We start from the raw sequence: 6,411 nt of genomic DNA, 5'->3' as shown, positions 1-6,411 counted from the left end.
CATTTCAAATTCATGGTGCAAGGATATATTTCAAGACTTGAAATTAAAAGAAAAAAAACTTCACTACTTCAAGGGTATTCCACCATTTCCTTTCAAAAGGAATCATTCAAGTTTTCAATGTTTCAAAGGAATTCAAATTCCATACAATGTCATTCAAGATTCTAAAAGGAGTTTAAGCATTACAAATGATGTTCTTTTACATGAACAATTCCAAATTTCCAAATGAATTACAAGTGGACTTTATCCAAGATTGAAGATTACATTCCAAAATTCAAGATACAACATTCAAATTCTACACAAATTTTCAAGAAGGCATGAACCAAAATTACATTGATACAAAGTCCAAGTTCATGCAACTTCTAAAGTTGAAGTTCTATTGGAACTACAAGAACAAAAGAAAAGAAAAGTCTCCAATGCTTTCTTGAATTCTTCAATCTTCAAGTTTACATTCTTCAAGTTCAAGTTTCTTCATGCTTTCTCTTCAAGAATACTCATTCACATGAAAAAGAAACAAAAAGGGTGGAATTAGCAAAAGTCAAATAAATAATTCAAAAAGCCCAAAAGCCCACATGGAGGCCATCTTTTTCGAAAAATAAAAGGGAAAAAGGAAAAGTCAAACAAAGTCAAACAAAGTCAAAGAGGAATATATTATGTCATAAGTGCTATACTTAGAGACTACCAATTTCATGACATGAAGACAAGTTATGTCGTGGAACTTTCACTTGCAAGAGTTATGAAGAATATATTCCCTCCCATGTGCATATTCTCCCATGTGCACAAATTTGTGGAACTTGGCTATTAAGTAAACTTAGCATTCAAGGAATTTTTGCAATGATTATTTTGGAAAGAATATTCTTTGCAATGATGAAAACTTAGTAACTAAGTGAGCTTAAAGACTAAGCTTAGTTGCCAAAATGACCAAAATTGTCCCTCATTTGTTCCTCTATAAATAGAGGAAAGGCAAGAAAATATGGGAAGAGGAAGGAAAATCGGAGAACACACACAAAGTTCTCACACTTCAAAGCTTCTTTCACATAAAAAAAGTCTTGTTGAAGTAGTAAGAACTTCATCTACAAGATAAAAAAAAGAGAAGAGAAGTAAGTGTTTCATACCTCACTTACTAGCATCCTTCAACAAACTTGAAGCTTCATCTTCAAGTCTTCAACTTCCAACAAGCTCAACCTTCGAGCATCCCTAACATCCAAAATTCCTACAAGTCCAAGAAGAGGAGATTGCATCGTCTTCATCAAACAGGGGCTGCAACAACAATCAATACAACAACAATTCAGAAGTAAATCACATACAGCAATAAAAGAGAATTGCAACAAAACAGTAGCTGTAACAACATCAACTGCAGCAAAAACAACAATTCACAAGCCACGGTTCTGGACAGTTCAAACATCATCAAAAATTCAGCATCAACAACAATTTCGCAGCAGCAGAAGGAATCAAGAACATACCTTCAACAATAATCCGGCGAAAACCTCCTCGCCGAAGGTAAGTCTACTTCACACCTCATGCTCGACACTGTTGTTTAATCATTGTTGCAAAAAAACATTTTGTTCTTGTACATCATCTGGAAAAAATCAGAAACAGATAGCATAAGTTATTAGTTATGTCATAAAAATCAAACTATACCATGAAAACGAAATTGAAGGAAAAAACCTTAAGTTTGTCTTTAAACATATAAAACGAAATTGTTGTTGTTCACTAAGCAAGAGGGACCGATTTGTTGTTGTTCACTGAGAGGAGATAACAATCAACGAAAGAGAACCAAGGAGTCTTGTTCTTCGCAAGTTCGGTAAAGAGGTAACAATCTGAGAATCAAAACCGGAGCTGGCCGCCGTTGTTGTTCCTCGCAAGAGATAGAAACCGAGAGAGTTTCTTTTGCTGATTGTTGTTTACGTTTCATCGGCGAGAGAGATAGAGAAAATCGAGGAGAGATGGAGAGGATGTTGTTTGTTGTTGTTTGTTGTTGTTTGCTGTAAAAGAGGAGGGAGTTTGTTCCTTTATTTCTTTTTTTACAGAGAAAAGCGTGAGGAAGAAAGGAAAAGAGGCGTTGCCTCTATGTTTGGTTTTTTAGGGTTTTTTTTTCATAACCCAGCTTACATTAAGAGAATGGGCGGATCCGGGTTTCAACTGAACCGACCCGGTCCGGCCCAGTTTCTTTTATTTTATTTCAGCTTTCTGCAATTGGGCCTGCACCCCCATATTATTTTCGAACCACTCCTGGCCCATTACCTTTTTATTTATCTTTTTTTTTTTAATTATCTTTAAATGCTTTCATTAAAAATGATTTAGTATTTTATTTTAATATAGGATTTCAATTTTCTTTTATAATCCTTATTAAAAACTCAAAAAAAATATATATTAGATACATGCTTATATTTATGTTTCTAATTATCTTCTTTCATGAAAAATCACAAAAAAATATCTTTTCTTAGATTAATTTCATTTGAACTTGATATTTTTATATTATTGTTGTATAGTTAATCATTTAATTTTTTATTTGATTACTGTTGCATATTACTTGAATTTTCTCACTTCATCCAAGACCTAGAGATTATTTCTCTGTTGTCTTTTGGATTGTCTATTTGTTTGGTCTTCCATTTGCTGTAGAAGTCCTTAAACAATTACTGGAAGATCATGAAATGCTGTAAGCTGTGAGCTTATCTGACGTTCTATTCTGCTGGTGTGGATGCTAAACATCTGTTGAGATCCTAATTTATTCCAAGCATATCACTTGAGGATCAAGGTAACACCTCAAACTCAGAAATCCAATTTCTCATTCTTCGAGGTAAGCCTAAAACTCTTAAACTGTTTTCATAACAGTAATCATTTCAAATCAATAATCAACTGTTTTCACAACAGTAATCATTCAAAAATCACAAATCATTTTCCAACTGTTTTTATAACCAGTACTGTAAAGTACTGGGCCTCTAATAGAGTGTAAGTCCCAAAAACCTTCTCTTCTTAGCTTGTTTTTCAAAACTGTATTTTCAAAATCTTCTTTCTGTTTTCAAAACATTCTTCTGGTATTTGAAGGGCATTATTCCCGGTGAAACTCTTCAGATACCTATGTGACCTTTGTCCATATTCACTTCTTCTGTTTTCAAAAACCATTAACTGTTTATCATATACATTCAACTGTTATCAACAAAACAACAAAAAAATACTGTTGAGGCTTTGTACATACTTCTTCAAAGGCCTCCACTCCATCCAGGTTAGGCTTTACAAGCTTTCAATTTACAGTCTTTATTTAAATTACTGTCAAATATAAACTGTACATATATTTGTTTAGAACTACGTTTGAGTGTAAACCCTAGGACAGTTAAACTATATATATATTATAGGAATATGACCTAGGATTGAGAATGTCTTCCCGGTGAAGGCTCTTTCCTAATTAGAGATCTGTAGTTCAAACCCCCAAGATGAATTATTCCCGGTGAAACATCTTGGTAAAAACCTTAGAATCCAAATAATAGGACACATCCACCCAAAGAGGAATTATTCCCGGTGAAACCTCTTACCCATTTGCTTAGAGCCAAAATAAGTTCAAAAACTACATAGCTTTCTCTTGTGCTATAACAAGGACCCTCGATTAGCCTCCTCTTGGGCTTTGTACAAGGACCCACAGGCTTCTTAAAAGCATTTCCAACTTCCTCTTGAGCTTGTATACAAGGACCCATCAGGTTTCTTATAAACATAGGAACGGGTCTTTAGTCACCTTTTAGCCTACCCTGGTGAGTTTCTTCCAATTTAAACCAGACTTTAAACAAGCTAAGTTTGTCTCAATTTTACCTTGAGCACACCTTTTGGAATGAGAGACATGGACAGTCTCTGTCACCCTTATCTTCATCAATCTTCCTTAGCAGAGTCTAGGATCCATGTTTGATCATCCTCAGCATTGAGTCAGCCTTCATCTTGGGCTTTAAACAAGAAGTCTCCACTAGATAATCTTTCTGCCATTCATTTTAATAAAAACCCCTGGAAAGGGTTAGCCTCCAACATCTGTCTAAAATGTCAAAACCCCTGGAAAGGGTTAGCCTCCAAAGACAATTAATAAATAATTTCATTCTCTTAGGAGATAATTTCCCCAAAAGAGTCAAAATCCCTGGAAAGGGGCAGCCTCCAAAAAACATGATAAAGTCAGTCTTTTAACAGACAAATTCACCAGCTGAGTCAAAATCCCTGGAAAGGGTTAGCTTCCAAAGAAAAACAGTCTTTTAATAAATAAAATCTCCTCAGTAGAGTCAGAACCAACAAAAATAGTTAGCCTCAACCTTGGGCTTCATACAAGGCACCCAAACAATAAAACTCCCCTGTCAAGAGTCAGCCTCAACCTTGGGCATTGTACAAGGCAGATAATAGAGTCTCCCCAGTGAGTTCTTCATCATTCAGTAGCCACAACCTTGGGCTTTGTACAAGGCAGATAAACCATATTTTTCATGTGTCGAAGATTCCTAACACTTAGGATCTTTCCCCATATAGTCATCCATACTTAATTCATTTAAGAGTACGCCACAACCTTGGGCTTCGTACAAGGCAGAAAATAATGTTTTCCCTAGCAACAGTCAGCCACAACCTTGGGCTTTGTACAAGGCACATAAATAGAGTCTCCCTAAGTAGAGTCAGCCTCAATTCTGGGCTTTGTAAAGAACACAAAAATACCCTGTAATTAATCCCCAGTGGAGTCATCTCCCAGAGTCAATAATAATTAATTAATCAATCAAAAAGCCTCAAGCTTGGGCCTCATACAAGCCAGCTAAAGTCAAATCTTTTATACAGTAGATAGACATAGCTTATCTCTATAGAGAGATATTTTTACTACTCTACCACATTCAAACAAACAAACATTTCAATTTCAATTTTAATCAAGTCTCCCATTTAGGATTTTGAAAGGCATGAGCTGGCAGTAAAACCCAGACATGTGGTAACTTTCCCTAATTTGGATGAGCATCTTTCTTTCATTTAAGAGGCATTTGACTGGTATACTTGCACATACACAAGTAAGGTCCCCCTCTTGAATGAAATGAATTCAGTTATTCTGTCACTCCTTTAAATGTTTGTGGTAGAATAGTACAAATACCTCTCTGTAGAGATAATTTCATGTCTCTTTACTGTAAACAGAGATTTAATTCCAAGCTTCAACCTTGAGCTTCAAGCAAGGCACCAAAAAAATAATTAATTTCCCTAGTTAGTTCCCCGAACTACATTAAGCTCTGACTTCCACTAGGGATATGTAGGCATGAGGTTCACAAGGAATCTCAGCGAGCTAATAAAATATCAAAAATAGTCAGTTTGTCTGTCTGTCTGTCTGTCTTTTCAAATCAATTCAATTCCTTCTCCTAACACAAAGGAGAAACTTTCCCAATCATTAGCAATAAACACAAACACAATGACACAGAGAAGGTTCCTGTAGAGTACTACAGATATGTAGGGTGTTTAAACACTTCCCTATGTATAACCGACCCCCCGGACTCCAGAATTTCTAGTCTAGGTGAAATCCCCACACTTAGCAAACTCCTAGGGTTTAGTTGAGATCTTTTTTCCCCTTTCCTACTCGTAGGACAAATAAGAAAGTTCGTGTGATATCGTAGGAAGAACTGAAACAAAATTCATCCCACCACGGGCGCATTCTCCTTCCAAATTTCGCGTGAAGGGTCTAGCGTGCCGTCCTCCCAAGTGAAACGGGGAGGTAAAAGAAAACGACACCACAACACTTGCACCTCTTAGGGTAATCCCTCTGTTACTCTTTTCAAAATCAATTCTACTGTTTCAAAGGCGATTCAAATAATTTCTTTCTGTATCCAATCAAGGAAAATTTTCTAAAAATAGGAAAGGACCTTATAAACTTAGGGTAGATCTTCTAATTGCTTGCTCAAATAAAACAAAACTACAAATGTTTCACATAACACTGTTTTTTCAAAATGAACTTTCAAAAAGACAACACTTTGTATATATCCAAACAAGGATCATTACGAAGTTAAAAATCTTTTTCAAACTATCAAAACATCTTTCGAAAGATAAACACTTTGTATACATCCGTACAAGGATCATTACAAAATCAATTCTTTACAAAAGTATTTAAAACCACATACAAGCATTTTCAAGCAAGACAAATGATTCAAACAAGTGAGCTAAGCAATTAAGAGCCCATGGATAACCATGGATGCAAAAGGGTGCTAACACCTTCCCTTTGTATAACCTACCCCCGAACCCAAAATCTCTTTAAGGTCTTTTTCTGTTTCTTTTATAAACCTTTCCTTAATTGGATAAAAGAAAAGTCGGTGGCGACTCTCTGATTTTCACAAACTCAAAAATAAAAGAAGAGTCAGTTCGCATCCCACAAAAAAACCGAGGACGACACCATGGAAAACGAGGTTTGCTAAAAGTTCAATCGAGGATTCA

The 6,411-nt window shown here is 35.6% G+C and overlaps 1 long non-coding RNA gene across 2 annotated transcripts; it reads right to left on the bottom strand.

The window, feature by feature from the left end:
* Positions 1–215: 215 nt before the first annotated feature.
* LOC131662121 (uncharacterized) lies at positions 216–2,067 on the bottom strand. 2 transcript variants are annotated; one of them, XR_009301385.1, is made up of 4 exons: positions 1,666–2,067; positions 1,461–1,576; positions 1,113–1,257; positions 216–490 (listed from the first exon to the last, which is right to left on the bottom strand). It is a non-coding gene; the product is annotated as an uncharacterized LOC131662121 (long non-coding RNA). The 2 variants fall into 2 exon arrangements; XR_009301384.1 differs by having other exon boundaries at positions 216–1,257.
* Positions 2,068–6,411: the final 4,344 nt, after the last annotated feature.

The sequence above is a fragment of the Vicia villosa genome, linkage group LG3, assembly GCF_029867415.1.
Source record: "Vicia villosa cultivar HV-30 ecotype Madison, WI linkage group LG3, Vvil1.0, whole genome shotgun sequence".
In the NCBI taxonomy this organism is placed as follows: domain Eukaryota; kingdom Viridiplantae; phylum Streptophyta; class Magnoliopsida; order Fabales; family Fabaceae; genus Vicia; species Vicia villosa.
The sequence above is the reverse complement of the archived record's forward strand: the minus strand, read 5'-3'. Positions and strand labels throughout refer to the sequence as shown.